Here is an 18,680-nt window from a genome sequence, read left to right as displayed (position 1 = left end):
ATTTTCAGGAGTATGTAAGCTAGGCTCCGATGTGTTGCTGCCACCCTCTGTTTCATGCGCTCTCTCACCATATATTTCGCTTCCCTGGTTTGACTACAATAGAATATTTGCAGATTCAGGATCAGAGGTTGCACAAACAGTTAAAATGTAATTTTGCTTTTTCCCAAATATTACGTTAATTCTACACACTTTACACCCTGTCTGACCTGGGGGTATGAAAGCAGAGGACACACATCGATGAGGCTAATGCAAGCAGGCTTTCCTCTTTCTACTTCCTCAGCTGGGGTTAAGCTATCTACCACCACCTCCTCTCCAGGAAATACATATAATAAATAGGTGAATCTTCATGTGGAAACACATCAGAAGTTTCTCTTTAGTCTTAAAATTGCTTTTGTCAAGGAGCTCCTTGATCGAGTTTTCTCCCATTACAGCTGTCTGCATGTGTGTATCCAGGCATCTGCTTGTTTCTGCCCTCTATATGTAGTGTGTGTATGTGGTTTTGGGGTGGTAGGGGAAGGTAAGTAGTATTTGGAGTGCGTATAGAAATATACCCAAAGTCACCCAGCAGGGAGAGAGAGAGAGAGAGAGAGAGAGAGAGAGGTAAAATCTATTGAAGTGGTTCTGTAAAATAGACTTTGTTCAGGTAGTCACTTTGTTTTCATGCTGATAATATTCATTTAGGGAGGGAGATCTCTCTTCCTTTTCTTCTCTGCTCCTCTTCCTCATCTTGCTCTCCCTGGTTTAGCTCCTGGCCGCGGGATTAGCCGCCAGAGAAAATGCAGGGTAAAATTAGCCTCCGGCTGTCCCCGCGGGCCGCGACCATTGATTTTCTGCCACAGATGGAGAAAAAACGCTGGTGCTTAATGTTCTTAATACCACCACAGAGAAGGATTCTTCTTTTTTATTGCTTTGGTTTTTGTTTAGCTGCTCCTTTCAGATTCTTATGGCCTTGTGTGGAGCTACACTGAAATTATTCCTTTCATTTTCACACAAATTCAAAAATATTGAACACACTGCTGAACAATGTCACTAATTATTTTTAAGGTACAACCTGATGGCTAATTAAAAGGACTGTTTACTTCCAAAACGTCAGTTGAAATTAACCTTTTCCTTCATTCTGTTTTCATATTAGACATGAAGAAGTATTTACAGTTTCCCAATGCTACATAACAGAAATTGGGGTCAACTTAGACCAACAGTGCAGTTGTTTTCCCCAAATGTCCTTGGATTACCCTTCACATTTTGTGTTGAACTGGTGTACAGCGGAAAGCTCACCTGCTCTGTCTTTATGGGTCACACTAGAGTTTCCATTGATACTTGGAAGAACAGATAATGATGATAATGATATTGGATTTTGATCTTGGGGTAAACTCTTCCTGGCGTAAAATTTCATATGGGACAGTGATTTTGACAATGTGTTGTAGGTCATAGCACTGAACTGTCTAGCACCAAAAGCTGCCATTGAAGTTTGTCTGATTCAAATCTGAGTTTCATTTTTTTTTACAGCTTCTTTGGATTCTTAAGTAAATATACATCAAAATGGAACCTGTGGATATTTCCCAATACGTCAAGGCAATGCCTGTTTTTGGGGGATACAAAGTCAAAGATCCAACAGATGTCAATGCAATCCAAAGTGTGTTTGGATTTAAATTTTTACATGTCTGTATGCATTTATTTCTTGTTAAACAAATGTTTATTTTGTAAACATGTCTGATTGTTTTGCGACCTTGCCTGAACCTGAGCGTATGTGACACTGTGATAAATTAAGGTTGATCGCCCTTATGTCCCTTTAGAAGTCCCTTAAGTCAGCCCACATCCAAGTGTGTCAATGACCCAACACAGTGGCCAGATATTGCTTATCTGAACATCAATACATTTTTAATTGAATCACCAGGTATCATTAGGCTGAGTTTAGTCTGTGAATAACCAACCTGTTCAGTGCCAACTGTTTGATCTAGGCTGAGATCAGTTGGAGATGACAGGCTGATGCTGCTGTACTGTATGACTGTAACTTACTGCAGCAGCCCCCCACTCAAGCTAACGTTAACTATTCATCAGAGGTAAGTATTACAAACATCATTTAGTGATTGACCACACTGATAATGAACACTTGCATCTTATGAGCCTCAAACTCAGTGTGAAAACCTTGGTTACCAGTTACACAACAGCTTACCCTAAAAGGGGACATGGCGTTGGCGACAACATGATGCCAGTCTGGTCTACAGCTTGCAGCCGAAGTCCTTATATCGTCTGTCTTTTTAAGACATGGCAGGGTAACAAATCTGAGATCAGCATGTATGGATTTCTTGTCGGTGCAACCAACTACACAGCGACTAGTGTTAGTATTTTTATCATTTTGTATGAAGTAAAATCTTAGACACATGTTTCAGCTTCCTCTGTGTACGCTGTTGCTGTTTATGTGGAACACTGGATTGTTGCAGTTGGCACTTATCAAATAATTTTAAACAATGTATTTTCGTCCACCATATGCAGCCTTACCCAGAATCTTCCCCAAAACACAGAGACACACACCACCACAACTATCTTCTATCATATTGAGATTATCTCTCCACCCATATTCCATATGACTGACCCATGGGAGTTTGGTGATGTGGATAATTGCTTTGAGACAAACCCCCTGATTGTGTCCTGCCTAGTCTTTGGGCTTCTGTGGCTTCTGTGAAAACCAGTACAGATGTCTGCTGTTTGTATTCAGTGTCTTGCCAGCAGCTTAATTATTCCATTGTTAGGCTAGTGAAGGCGTACCTGGAATATTGCTCTGACACGAGGTTCATGTGCTGCGGAAAGCGATGCTTCAGTTGAAACTATCGTCCACTGATTACTGAGTCTGAAAGTTTTTCAGCTCCTTTTCTTAGAAAATATTATTTATTAGGGCTTTCATGACTCTATGGAGCATCTACAGACTTCTCATCTGACCTCCACTGTGAAAATGGCTCTAACATGACAGGTGTAGTTGGCACCTTTTAGAGGGTTAGTTTAGAAAGCAGAAATTGGTCAGATTTCTTTCCAAATGTAGTGCACATCTTCACTGAATTTCCATACAATCAGCAAAAGAAAATGCAAATGAATGTGCGTTTCCATCCCCTATCAGTTGTGCTAATGTATGGAGTTGGGCTCATCTAGATAAACAGCTGGTGCTGCTAATTCTCCAGTCAAATGCCATTAAACTGGTGCAGAAGAAGTAGGTGCAATTAGATGGCAGAATCACAAGAGCACCAATAAAACCTCAGACAGTGGAAAACCATGTATAAATGTGGTGGAAATATGACATTTAAATTTGTTTCATGTAATATTTGAACAATATTACAGCCTTCTCATCAGTCTGCACAGATCTGACATCTTTGTCTGCGGTTATATTTTAATCTTTGGTCGAGCCCAAGCTTTAGTGACAGTAAGTCGCATGCTTCATGTACGTCAAGATTTATGTGCTAGGTGTGTTTCCATAGCACATCATCACATTTTGTTTTTTATTGTTGTACTAACTTTTCCACCTCCGCCAAACAGAAAAAAAATTTGGTGATATTTCTACTTGTTGTTTAGAATTTTGAGTACTTAATATTGGCCCAAGCTCTTGTGTTGCTGTGCCATGTTTCGCAACATGAAAGTTGACTTCTCCAAGCTCCTGGGTCTGTTGTCAGGGGAATTCTGTCCACTCTGCAACCACCAGTGTCCAAAATGATCATTGCCTCATTAGTAGCTGATCTAGAAAGCACATGATAAGTAGCATCTGGTAGCTTGAAGCAGCAGTATTTGTGTCTAGCATTACTTGCTGTTTTTTGGATTTGCATACTGTGTACCTTTCCACAAATCTCGGAGAAAGGTAACTGACTCTTGAATCTTATATACTGTGTACATTTGAAAATAGTTAAATGCAGCTCACTATGCATGCACACTGTGGCTTTCTTTGAGGTACATGACTGTTGTATTTTATTTGTTACATTGGTGGTGGTGCTGTCATATTTTAGAGTTAAGATTCCTGTTGAAGTGTATCTTAAAATGTCTCAATACATTTGTAATGGAGGGGACTGATAATTGTAAACATTTTATATGATAATTGTTTTATATGAACATTTAAGGCCACTTTAAGTCTCTCCATTGAAAATGATGATAAATGAAGGTCAGCTAGTTTGCCCACTGATTATCCGTGTCACAGTGGGCAGATACAGACTATGTAGTTGGGTGTTGTCTCTTCAGAGAACCATAGTTACATATGTAACCATCCTCTCTGTATGGGAAGAAAGTAAGAAGGCAAATGAAACAAAAATGTTGACAAGACATTTTTTTTCTTTTGACTACACGCCGTGATTAAGTGAAATGATGCATTTTCCCATTAATTTCAGTCTTACATTGATTTGTGTAAACCATGAGTAAACAAGACCATTGTAACAAAAGCAATGAAATTATGTCCATTGATTTGAGGCACAAATGAAACTAATGTAATTAAACTTGTGCTGAATGGTCTATACAAATATTTACGGTGTAAACAATCTGCATTTGCGCTTGTATTCACTGGCTGAAAATCATTCAGGACCAACATATGTGTGCTTCGAGATTGTACACTTGTGTGTCTGACACTATTAGATGGACAAATAGTTGCTTATTCATACTTGGTCTGCGTGTAATTGAAAAGTGCAGCATTAAAAGAAATGATGGTGGTTAGATGATGACAAGTCCTTGGTTGGCATAATAGATGCATTTCTTTGTTTGCTGCTTGTTACATTTTGTTCTGTGAAGTCCAACATTTATTGGATGTGTACCATAACAGAGTACAAGTGAGACTTGTTGATATTTATGAGGCAAGTGGAACAGTTATTGATCAAGTCTTTGTTTTGTTCATGTCCATCGTTCATCATTTTATTTTCAGCCCCAAAGAATCTTAATGCAAGGACAAGAAAGTCATAAAGCGTAAAAGCTGTTGCATTTATAGGAGTTCAGGCAATTTTCCTCAGTGGTATTAGCACATACAGTACATTAGTATTTTAAGTACATGCACACGCTGTATGAACTGTCAGAGTCAGAAAGGTTGGAATTTCTTTCTCTCCTCCAGTTTTCCACTTTGGATAATCTCTGCTTTTTCTCTCGCTCACCAGCCCTCAGCATTACCTGCCCCTCCTCTCCCTCCAGCCGTGTCATCTTGTCCGTACCCCACCTATCTGTTCGGCTACATCTCCAAGATGCTGTAATTTCCTTGGCCCGGCTTGATGTTTATTGTGAGGCTGAAATTGAAAATGGCCTGTAATGGAGCGAGCCTCGCAGCCCCGGGACCAATTCACAATCTAAATGACTTGCTCCTTTTCAATGGCATCGACTGGAGGGCTCTTTGTGCAGCCTCGTACCTAATCAACCTCCGGTGTGACCCCCAGCTCTCGGGGGCCGCTGTCGGATTAATGATAAAATCATTGGTTCAAACAATTATTCGACCTGAAATGGCTGGCCATTTTATTCTGAAAATTAAAGAATGTGAAATTAATTTTTCTCTGCGCCGTGTTGTAGCAGCGCCACTTATGGCTGAACTCTGCCCCCCAAACTCTTGATTTCATATGAAAGAGTGCTTTTACTTTATCTAGTTTCTCTCTTTTACCTTTTTTTCCCATATCCTTCTCCTGTGTGCATTGTTGCAAATAGCTTTCCAGGTGTCAGAGTAGCAAGGCTTTAGCTATGTGCTTGTCTGTCTGTCCTACTGTCTGCTTGTCTGTCTAACTTTTTTTTATCTGTCTGCTAACCAATCTGTCTCCCTGCCTGTCTGTCTGCCTGTTTGGCAATTAGTGAAGCTCAATAAATGATTGTATTTGTTGTTTAGTCAACAATAATAATACAACACAAATGTAAAGAGTAAAAAATTAATAAAGAAGGGATATCTTATATGTTCATTATATTATGACAAGGACAAATACAACCACAGTGAGGTATTTCAAAGTATTTCTAAGCATGCACAACAGAATACTTTGATCTTTTTCAATAGCCTCCAGGTTGGTGCTGCTAGTGGACTTGCTCTGATTAAATTTAGTAGTGATGGTCATTTCACAAGCAACCTTTACTCTGCTCAACAATCTAAAATACTTCCTCTGTAGGCTGTCGTTGTGTAGCTTTACCTCTTGGGGGCAGAGTCTGAGCTTGCTGGAGACATCTCCCACCCCTCACAATAGGAGAAGAAGTAGAGGAATTGTTGGCTGTCTGACCTGAGGATATCAGAAGCAGTTAGTTTTATGGAATAATTTTCTCATTCTTAGTAGTGTTCAGGTTTGTGTAGCCTGCCATTGACCTAGATCAAGTTTAGTTTTACTGGCTGTTGAAACAACAACCTTCAGTCTGATCATCAGTATAAAATATTTGTACTTCAGTGCTAATTTTAAAATTGTTGTTCTGCAGGACTGTAAATCTTTGATGAAATGTAGACCACACATTGATTCATAAATAAGATACATAAAATACAAGACATAATGAGACATGATAAAATGCATCAAACAAGAAGTAATGGTGAGGGTTTGCCCAAAAACCAGGAAATATTTATTACCATCAATGGATATCTTTGCCCTCTAAAAACAGAATTATCAGGGGTAGTGGTGCCACTATGAAATAGGACACCACCCATGACTCATATAAAATCATCAGAAGCTGAATGGAAACCATGTTAAGGATTGGAGAATCTTATTTTTTCTGTCTTTTGTTAATGGAGGATTGTAATGTCCTCTATCATCCATCCTTTTCCTTGAGCTATGCATGGTGTTATGTTTATCGTATAAAATGTGAAATGAATGAAACTGTGATGCCAAATCTTTCCTTTTGAAAGAGGTATGATTTGGGACACTGCAACGTTTCACTTGATGGCAGTACCAAAGGTCAAGGATGGAGGTTAAGAAATGGGAATGCGTTCACCTGTTCTATCCCTGTGTCTCATATCTGTCCAGAGTGTTTCCCTTCCTCTCTCCCAGTGCATGCTGACCCTGAACAGGGTAGGCAAGTCTCAACGATGGGTGGATTATAGATTGGCCGTCCGTGTGCGGCTAAACTCTGATGAGCCCTGCTGTGCACTTGTGTCTGTCAAACACCACTTGATTACTGGCTGTGTATTTATCATCATCATCATCGTCATCATCATTATCAGTCTGCTCCCCTCTCTTAAGTCTGAGACAATGGGCTCTCCTAAAAGGCTCTTATTGAACTGGAGCTCACTAGCCTCCGCAGCCTCAGCCGGGTCCTAGTCCTCCTCAGCAGCCTGCAGTGTGGCTAGGTAATTACCCGGGGATTGATTCCCCTAACAGAGACCATTTCTTCACCTCCTGCAGAATCACTAAGAGGCTTATAATAAGCCCTGCTCACCTCCATAGCTTCCTAGCTAATGTCTCAGCGAGCCAGAGCCTCTATTGACTTGTTGATGGAGATGCTGGAGCTGTGCTAAAGGCAGCGGAGCGAGGGGAGGAGACTCTCTCTTCACTGTAGAGACTTGATTATTAAAAGGCCACCAAGTTCTGTTTTCATCACACCTAAGATAATACATATATACATGCCAGAGAGATTGCTCTAAGAGACATCAATGGAAGGTTTCTTTGGACTTAAAACAATCCTGGACCTTTGCCCCATGGCTCAGAATTAGCTTATGCTGTTGGTGACTTATTGGAGGCTCTGAGACAGTGGTAAAAAATAACTGAATTTGAAAGCTAAACTCAAAAGGTTTGAATCCCGTGTGTGTTTGTAAAGTTTCAGGGTATAGAAGAAGTCAGTCAGGTGACGAGAAAGACCAGAAAGTTTGGCTCACATTATGCTCCCTTTAAACAAAACCGCCTTCATGGCTTTGCTAATTATCATTCTGAGGACGCAGCAATTTGTTACTTCCAATCTGCCAGTCAGCAGCGGGGCATGAAGAGGGCCGAGAGCCAGAGACAACAGAGGCTTTCATTCATTCAGTGGAAGCAGGAGCCACTAACAGAGGAGTGTGTGTGTGTGTGTGTGTGTGTGTGTGTGTGTGTCCACTAGAGATAAAGCTATCTTCCTGTACATCTTCATCACTCATATCAGTCAGTTGTTAGTCATTCAACCAATTGTTGTAATGCCTGGGGTTAAAAGCTGCAACGGACCTTTTTTTTAATTTGACTGTTATTTTCATAGATTAGTGGATCAGTTGTTTTGTCTATAAACTGCCAGAAAATAGTAATAAAAGTCCATCAGTTTCCTGAAGCCCAGAAAGGGCTTTCTTGGTGAAAGGAACTTCTGAAATGCACTATTCCATGGTGCCCTTTGACCCGGTGCGTCATTGAAGGCCACAGTAGCTTTGTAACATGATGGAGACAGATGAGGCGATGCTGCTTGGCCCTGTAAATGTAACATTTACATTTAAAAAAACGTGCCGATGGAACTGTTGATAAGAGCACCGTTCTCTACAATTGCTGCAGACTTTTTTTGACTTTTTGTGCCATTGAAATATTTCAAGCCTGAAACATCGCCTCAATGCAAATCATTTAGCACAGCCTCTGATGCTAGTGCTAGCAGCCAGCCTTGCCAAGCCACACTCGACCAGGCCTTCAGACGCAAACTGAGTAAGTAACCGACTAACTAATTCCCTTGCAAAATGGATTGCAGTGGACTGCAGACCAGTTTCAGTGGTAGAGGACAGGGGGTTAACAGAGGCTTTAGAGATAGCATCTTCTGACACAACTTAGAAGCCACTATTGAGAAGCACAATTGCGTCCAAAATCTCTTAAGACACATCTGCCAAAATCCATTTGAATTGAAATATTTCAAATACTTTCACAGCAAAATGTTATGTATGCAATTAACTGAGATTAATTAATCACAGAGCATGTAATAAATTAGATTATTTTTTCAATCGCTTGACAGCCCTACAAATTTTTTTATTTTCCTTCGATCAACTAATTAATAAATTGACTAACTGTCTCAGTTGCGCTGAAGTTACTAGACTAAACCTGGTCAGGCAAGGTCAAGCAAGGCACCTTTCTCCCCCAGCAGCTCAGATATCCACTGTACATTCATGGTAATACATACCCAAGGCTCTTATCAATGCTAGACTGTGTACCTTTGGCAATATTATGTATGACAGACTAGAAACTGAAATGTTTCCTCTACAAACAAAATGAAGCTATTTGTTAAAGTGAGTAATCTCTGAGCAAAGATGGAAACCTCTGTACGATTCCAATGAATCTCCATAATTAATGTGCATTTTAATTTTTTTGATCAATATTGGATCCAAACATTGTGGGTTTCTGGGCTCATTCAGGGAGTGAAATGCCTTCAAGACTCAGCATAAAGTATTTTATAGTAATTGTTATTAAAAAAAATGAATGAAGGGATGCTGTGATAGCTCTATAGGTAGAAGGCATCTTTATCCTCCTGAGACCCTGTGTCCTCATATGAGGACATTGCATTTTGGGTTTAATTGACCTTATCCTTTATTTTGCTTAACTTAGACCTGTTGTCCTCATTTGTGGACACTTTTTTGTGCCATCTAGTGGTAGTTAGAATACAATACACTAATCCATGTAAAAACAAGATGGTAGCCATCTTTGCCAAGTCAGGCTGCAGCTGATCCTGACACAAAAGTGGACAAGGTCCAAAATCTGATCACATTTTATGGTTGAAACCTGTTTATTTATGAATAATAATGTTTTTAGTTTTTTAGCAACAGTAACAAGCTAAGACACTGTTAATTAGGAAGTGCTTATTCGAAGACATTGGGACTTTATTATCATCTCATTTTAGGACATTGGGACTTATTTATTATTGACAGTGTTTATTTTTTTAAACTTATCTGGTCATACTGATCCCAAATAGCTAGGAGAAATTAAAAATGCATACCAGGCAGGTCAGGTCAGAGGTTATGGCTGAATCCCTGCTGCCAATGCGGATTTGAGTCCGGCCTAGAGCTCTTTGCTGCAGGTCCTCCCTTCTCCCCCCTTCCATAACTCTCTGTCACTATCAATAAAGCATAAAAAATGCCCTAAATAAAGTTTAAAAAATGAATGAAAAGGAGTAAACAACAATATGCTAATGTAACTGAAGAGCTGAGTATGGAAGGATGACGTAAACTCTAAGTAATTTCTTTCTTTTGTCCTTTCATCCTTTCTTTCTTTCTTTCTTTGTTTCTTTCTGTCTTTCTTTCCTCATCTCTTCTCTTTTGCTCTCTACGAAGAGCAGAGCATGTGCTGACCTGCATTTCTATTTCATTACATCAACAAACACCTGAACTACTACTGTCCCCATACAAATGAACACTTGAGAATAACACTTTCATTTAATTTCCCACTCTTACTTTGCCAAATGTAAATGTTTGGCACATCCATGCAAGCTCTTCTCTTTTCAAGTGAGTGTTTTCATTACCTGCATTTGCAGCTCTGCTGTCTCCTGAAAGGTAAAACATTTTTTTTTTGCCAACGTGCCCAATTTTGTGGACACAGTGCAAACTGCTGACTGTCAGTTTGTTTGTGTGTTGTGATGAATATGACTGAGCACAAACACGGTCTCCCACAGAAATAAGACTTGTTAACGGCAATAATAGTTTTCAATTGGAGGGGACTCGCTTTTTCAGGAGAATTTCTCTCACATACTTAAAAGTCTGCAACCTTTTGTGGAAGCTTTAAGTGACAAAATCTGGCAACAAAGTAGTCGACTGCAATTAGTCACTGAAGTCTCTCAGACATCCTAACTTTCTTTAACAACTGCTCCGTCCCCTCCCTCCCTGTTTTTCTTCGCTGTTTCTCACCCATCCCACCCTCCCAACTGGGACAAACATTTCCCTAATGAGGGGGTCGGTTGGGAAAGCTGTGGGGAGTGGAGCGTGGATGTGACCTCTGGCATAGTTGGACACTTATTATTCATGGGACGGGCCCCTGTTTGTGAAGATGTGTGAGTGTTGTATACTCGGAGTGAAAATCCTGTCGTAATGCTGCATTAAGTGTACGACAGACTGGAATCATGTATTCATGTTTAGGTTTATTGAGGCTTGGATGCAAGAGTGCCACTCAGCTGTTTTTTGAGTGTGTTGAAACTGGCAGGGAGTGTGTGTGTGTGTGTTCATATGTGTGTGTGTGTGTGTGTGTGTGTGTGTGTGTGTGTGTGTGTGTGTGTTGGGGTGGGGGGGCCCAGTTTCTAAGGGAGCTCTGTCTTTCCCTCTGACTGAAGCACATTGTTCCAGATCAAGGGATGGGAATGGGGCCTTTGGCAGCAGGGGAAAGACGAACACACACTCTAAAGACACACACATATACAGTATGAACAATAGGAGCAACTCATCATGATACAATCCAGCATCTATTAATAGTGTGTGACAAGCCCGTCAGCACCAGTGTTTGTAGAAAACACATATTTTCTGACTCACACATTCTCCGCTCCACAGTCTGCTAAAACTGTAAATGTGTTATGGCTCAAGAGCACTTGGGTGGATCCCAAAGCTTCCCTCCTCTCCTCCTTTCCTTCTCTCATCCCCCTTCCATCTCTGCTATGACTCAGGCAATATGGAGGAGATGAGGGAAAGTTGTGACAGTCAGTTACTTAGTCCAAGATCACAATACATCTTCACTTGATAGATTGTCAATTGAACATTACAGATACATTTTCAATCATAATCCAGAATTGATCAAAATATGATATGATGTATATATTTGAACAAAAAGGTGTAAAAATAAAACCTTTGTTTGCATATTGGGAGAAAAAATAAAATGTAATTTAGAGAATGCCATAGATTGTAGTTGTCATAACCAAAGCAAGTTCTATACTTAGTCATTTGACATTAGTGCCATAGCAGTTAAAGAAACAGAATCTGATCCACTGTTCAGTTCAGTTCAGTTCAGTTCAGTTCAGTTCATTTTTTGGTCTCCTTAGAGAAATTTGTCTTGGAGCTAGGGGTCAGCATACACATATATACAATCAATATATTATTACCGAAATAAAAATAAACACATTACAACACATAGTCCCCCAGTTAGCCTCGGTGCATCAAATTAAATACATAATATATACTTCAGACACACTCCTCATTAATCTGTTTGTTCTATGTTTTTCCTTTTTTGTGATGGAACAATGCAGAAAGGACTTAAGCTGTTTTACATCATAGGAGTTATCAAACATTCCACAGTGAGCCATGGTTCATCCTTGACCTTGAAAAACAGCAGTTGAGAAAACTTGTCAAGAATGAGCTATAAATCTCAACTTTTAAGGGAACAAAATAAAAATGAACTTGATCAACTTCATGAACTGGGATCACTCCAGCCACAATACTACAAAAATCCACAACTTAAAAACTAATATCGTCAAGGCTTAGTTAGCCAGCCCTATTTTCAATGCTCTTGCTCAGGCTACACCCATCTTCAAACTCAGCCTTGATTGTTATCGCAGCTACACTTTGCACTGGTGTAACACTAAGGTGTGACAGAATCTGTCCACAGACATATTTATTTACATACATTTGGCAGACACATTTGTACAAAGCAATTTATAATAAGTCCATTTTAATCTCAAGCAGAACAAAAGCAACATGTCATCAAAAATTGGAAATGCCTAGAACACTCAAGAGAGATCGATGATGCAAGGGCTTTGGTCTTTTATTTTTGTTCTTTTTTTTTTAATAAAGAAATTAAATGAAAGTCAGTATTTTGGGTGTGTATTAAGACTCCCCTTACAAAATAATCACTCCATAGGTTACTTAATGTTAAATAGTTATTTGAAATTACGAAATATCAACATGTCCCTGACAGGTGCAGTGTTGCTGTGGATATCACCATCTTATGAGGGCACAAAACATAGTTTAAGGTGCTGTACAGATTTTTGGGGCACAGTATAATTAGGATACCGTACTACAAACCAAATCACAACCGTAAGCTCAGCTCACCTGGTGCATTGTGTCACCATCTGAAAAAAGCTGTCAAGGCAATACAGGATAGAGTTAGGGTATCGGTGTGTGTGTGTGTGTGTGTGTGTGTGGCCATGGGACAGTGTAGTAGTTTTGGCCTCCCACCTCGTCACATGGTTGAGGACAGGTCAGCTGTGGGTGGCCTGAGTAAAGGTCAGCTGGCTTAGCAAGCAACCAGGAGGTCCGTATGTGTGTCTGTGTGTGTGTTTGATCAGACCATTCTCTGTGTGTGTACATGTGCATGTGTCAGACCTCGGGACACAGTGCTTCCTTTCTCCTCCTGAAGCTGCAGAGGTTTCTGGGTAATGGCTGACTCAACTCGGTGTCCCAGACACCGCTGAATAATACACACACACACACGCACACTTCCCTTCCAGTAAACCTTCTCCCACAACTACCACGGCCACCACCATGGCAGAACATTCAGCGTTACCATGGCGATTCTTCTGTGTTTTAATGGCAGCCCCGCTGACCTGTGACATCATCAGGGGAAGTGAAGTCGATTGGTGCTCTGGTAACCATGACGCACGATGAAGCAGAGATGCCATTAACTAGTAGGGGGAAGACTGGGTCTGCAATGGTGGGAGTGACAAAGTAAACTGGAATGACTGGAAATTGATGAAGCTAAAGTCAGGAACAGCCTTCTGCTTGTTAAAAATCAGAAATATTAGAATTAATTTACAACATAAACCATAATTAATAATAATACGTTTAAACCATTTCAGTGGTTCTAAAAGCACTGTGCTAATTAGATAAATAGTCAAACGTTAATACACTAAGCATTACAGGTCTTGAGTAGTAGCTAAACAAAGTGGTTGCTAAATGATATAGACATTAGGTTACTGTGTGGATGGTTTTATTGGTAGTATCAGTGGTCATAGTTTAGGTGTTACAACAGCTTCATAAATATATCTCATAAGTATGTTCCTCTCAAGCACTCTGGATAATATCCAATAAACCCATTGATGAATACATTTTGTAACAGTTTGATTGATACCTGCCCTCCCTTTTTTTAATTGTTAATTATTGTCTACACATTTCTTCAAACCAGTCCTGGATTTTGTTGCACTGAAGCTTCTTCCTGCTTCAGTGGAGCTGCAGTAGAGGACTGTGTTTGAACTGGTCAGCTAAATTAGCCTAAATCAGTCTTCTTTCAGTTATCCTGAAGGTGTCTTTGGCACTCAAGTGATGTTTGAGGTAATAAGTTAGATAGAAATTTACACTTTGTGCGAGAGGATACTGAGCCAAGATGCACCTTGAGTGTGGTTTAATATTTTTGGACAGCTGTGAGAAGGTCAGAGCTGAGATAAAACGAGACTGTGACTTCCTGTAAGCACCATTCAGGAAAACCTTCGATATAGGTTTCTAGAAATGGAAAAGTCCTGAACGATGCTGAATAATGCAGCGTGTTCTGGACAATGATGAGCTGTTGTGGAGAGGTTTTAAATACCCAGTAGCTTTATGACTAGGCTGTTTACATGCATCACAAGCCCCCTGAATTTATTCTGTTTGATCACTGCAACAGCTGGCAACTGATATTTTGGGTCTGTTAAAATTAGTGTCGGCGATGATAGTTTAACACTCTGAACATTACATGGAGAGGTCTTGAATGCCCCCTGTGTCAGTCAGTAAGTTCAGCTGAAAGAACTGAATCTAAACATTGTTATTTTTAAATAGCATTAATTCAGGGACAGCAGACGCTTTGACAATGTGTTGGAGTTGCATTAGTTCATTAAAAACATTCTGAAAAATGGATTTTAGGAGTTTACATAGATAACATATGCACCACAGGGAGTGGTCACATCATCCTCACTTTCATCTTCATCACCTTCATTTTACCATCTTCACCAAAACCTGATCAACGAAGCTGAGCCTTCTCTTTCTGAGACTGTTTGTCTGTCTCTGACTGTCTCCGTGGCCGTGTTGATGTCGACAGGAGACAGTGGCGTGCTGGCAGGTGCATGCCACCAAATTACCATCCACACATGTACACACACACACACTCACACACACACACACACACACACACACACACACACACACACACAAAGCAGGCCTCTCCTGTGCTGAGAAGGCTGCCATTATCATATCAAAGCGTCTCTCACAGAGACATGGCAGCGCTTCAATTTAAGCAATTAATGCAGAGAGAGACTCTGTCACACAGCCCAGCATCCCCCCCATCCCTCACCCCTCATCCCCCCAAACACACACACACACACACACACACACACACACATGCATGGCTCTCTTGTGGCACTCCGAGACAAACAAAGGTGTTGGGAAGCAAGGATCCATATTCTCAAGGCCATCGTGCTGTTTTTCTCTCTCCTGGTCCTGCCCCCCTGTTCTGCCTTAAAATGAAATGGGTTTTTCCTTAGTTTATCAACCTGAAATGGAAAAACATGTCTGCTATGGTGTGCTTGATTTCAGCGGTTGCTTAATGCTGATCTTTTGTTGGATGTTTGGACATATCAGGTCAGGAAGTTAGAAAATTTCCTGCCTACCTTTGTGAATTCAGCAGGTATTTTTTTCCTTGGTTTTCCACTATAAAATAAATGGTGGAGCGCTGTGAAATTTGTCTGCTGTGTAATAATGTTAGCCTCCTCACTCTGATCTCGATTCTGCAAGGTGTGACTATACTTGCATGTACCTAAATAACCTCCATGTAGGGTTTCTGCAGTAAATGCGTTTGTTAAATGCCATACAAGAAAATTGGTTTCTGTAATTCGGATAAAGGAACTTCTCCCCCCCAAATGATCATTTGTCTTAACAATTACGCCGTTTTATGTTGAATTTGTGATGAAAACTTTGTTTTTGTCACATGCCTCCAGTGAACAAAGAATCCAAAAACTGAGAAAATTCTTGATGAAGCCACAAGCAACAACATTTTACAACAGCAAAACCACATAAAAACATCTTTTTACAAACTCGCACAACTCTTACAGTATAATAATAAGTCCCACTTATCCAGTCAGATGCTCAGTGCTTCCCAAACAGATGGCCCTTTCCAATGGGGAACTGAACTAAAAGTGAAACTTATTTATGCTCTCCTTAAAGCCAGACTCCACTGACAAAAACAGTAACTTTACCTTGCTGAACACAGGAGCTGCTGGTCCTCCACTGTCTTAGTCAATTAATTGTGTTATTGTGTGGCCTTGGTGAATCCAAACTAACCCTTTAAAACACTGTCTCTTAAGGATGTACTGAGCATATGGCTGGATAAATGAGACTTGGAATGTACTTGTTAACTTGTCATGTTGTTAAATGTGATTCCCTTTGATTTCAGTTCCTCCAAAACAAGTTTTTTGAGTCTTCGTTCACTGTGCAGGCATGTGAGCAGCAAAGTTTTCTTCAAAATTCAAAGTAACGTGGGATGAGTAATTGACATAAAAGTGGTAATTTGGAGGTGATGTATTCCATTTAGACAGACCTGGTCTAACCTTAACCTCGGCCATGTATACAGATAATTCGGTTTCCAATAGTTTTTATCGGAGTGCATACACACAAAAAAGACCTCAGATTGAGAAATTGTCACGATGGCAGCAGTGTAGAGGGTTAAAAGGAAAAACTCATTACTGCAGTGCTGTGTCCTTGTAGCCAAAATAATTAAATACAAAGTTTGAAACTGAAAATGAAATAAGTAAGACTAAATACATCTCTTTCCACAGTTAAATAATGGATTTCATCTTAAAATTCAACAAAACTGTGCTCCTTATGACACATGGATCAATCACAGGGGGCAGACTGAACGAAATAGAGGAGCGAAGTTTGTTTGTGTTTACATCACACTCAACAAACTGGGGGCTAAGATGATTAATTGCATCACATTTTATGTTGTTCAAAGTGTAACCACTGAACCATAGATCAAATGTCCTCTGTCTTTTGTCTTCCACATCATATCCAATTTGCAGTTTCCTATGAATTTCTTGTGTTTGGGAACACAATTTGAATCCTACACGCAAAAAACAGACCCCATCACTAATATTGAAAACTATGCTATTTACCGAAAACAAACACACTGAATAAATTCCTGCCTTTAAAGTCTAGTGTGTAGGATTCAGTGGCATCTAGCAGTGAGGTTGCAGACTGCAACCAACTGAAACTTCTCCTGTGTACCAAACGCATAGGACAACTATGGTGACCGACACAAAAACGTGAATACATGAATGGCCCTGTCTAGCCCTTTCACGTAAAGTGGTCACTACAGTGGACAGCTATGTAAAAGTAATTTTCTTGTGTATGCATGGGTTTTGATGCCATAGTTGTGTTTAAGTCACCACAGTGCACCCTAGTGCGTCGTGCCATACACTGCCACCCACTGGCCAGGTCTTGTTAGTGCAACACAAATCTTTCAAAACCAAGATGGCCGACAGAATGCAAGAAATGTTGTGCCCATCAAGAATATCTTGCAAACCCTTCTACAATAGGAGACCATGGCAGGTAATTAAAACCTGGAAAAATCAAGTAACATCTAAGGAGTAATACAGTTGTTAAATTTTCCAAATATTGATTATATGTTGTGAGGAAATCTCAATTAATCATCTGTCCACTTTTTTTTTAGCTCACTTTTATATTCCTTCCTTTAGAAGTATAATTTTCTGATGTGAAAGGAACCATTTTGAAAAGCACATTACATTGTGTTAGTATCTTGCAGCAGGTTTGACAATAATTTGTCTTTCCACCTGATTTCCAGGATGCAACAGCATTGTCTCCGTTTTTACCTCTATATCCTGCTGTCCCAACGTAGGCCACATGCAGGATAGAAGGAATTTCGACATGCTATAGATCTAAACATGCACAGGAGGATCCTCTTCAAGCCAATCAGTCAGCTTTTAAACCTGAGTATCCACCAATCAGTAGACTCATTGTACCTTTTCCTCCTGGTTAGGAGAAATTGGCCCCTGTCATTTAAGCTTTTCAACTAAATCTCTCCATCATTCATCCCCCTCTTCCTTTTTTTTTCGAGGCGAGACACTTTATTAGACACAGCTGTTCAACTGAACCCAGCAAGGCCTGGATTCACTGCCAAGAGCCTTCCTCTCTCTTCTGGTCTGTGTGTCTCTCTCTTTCTGTCAGGTGGGATGTAGAGGGATGAATAGGCAGTGATGGGGAGCAGCTATGCGAGGCTGTTTGCGCTGGAAACCTTGGCTCTGGGCCCCGCTTCTCTGCAAAGCAAGCCCACTGAAGAGCCATGATTTTATCCTCCATCCTGAATGAAGACAAGCTCAATGTCTGGGAAGATCACGGTTATCTCCAGCGCTCCAAAATGGCTGCCATACAATAACAATGACTGTGGTTGACAGAGAGCACAAGAAAGACAAAGCCAATGGGTACATCTGCGTAAGTTCGAAAAGAATTCAAGATAGAAGTTGCTGTCCTTGACTTTGTCTTTTCTGATTGCTCATTGCTGTAATATTTTGACAACACTTCAAACAGAATTTCCCCTTCTTTTTTCAGTGTGTCCCCTGATGAGTTTCTGCAGTTTACAATTTTATTTAAATTTTTTGCCCTCTCACTCAAAATGACTGCCACTGCTCATTCTACTGATGCTTTTGTTTTTGTAAGATCATTCATAATCTTGAAATACTGTCCTGGAATCACTAAGAGCAACTTACTTTCAAGGATTTTTTTTTTATTTTTTTTTTCAGTAAGCTCTTGTATATATCATATCCTGATCAAAAACAAATATTGTATAGCCTGTGCTACTTGTATTTTCTCCTATTAGTTTCAGATACTGGTCAAAATTGTAGAGAGCGATAACGTCATCCAGGAATTTAAAGAAACTCAGTAATATCCTCCT

This window comes from Epinephelus lanceolatus, chromosome 6, assembly GCF_041903045.1.
Source record: "Epinephelus lanceolatus isolate andai-2023 chromosome 6, ASM4190304v1, whole genome shotgun sequence".
NCBI lineage: Eukaryota > Metazoa > Chordata > Actinopteri > Perciformes > Serranidae > Epinephelus > Epinephelus lanceolatus.
The sequence above is the reverse complement of the archived record's forward strand: the minus strand, read 5'-3'. Positions refer to the sequence as shown.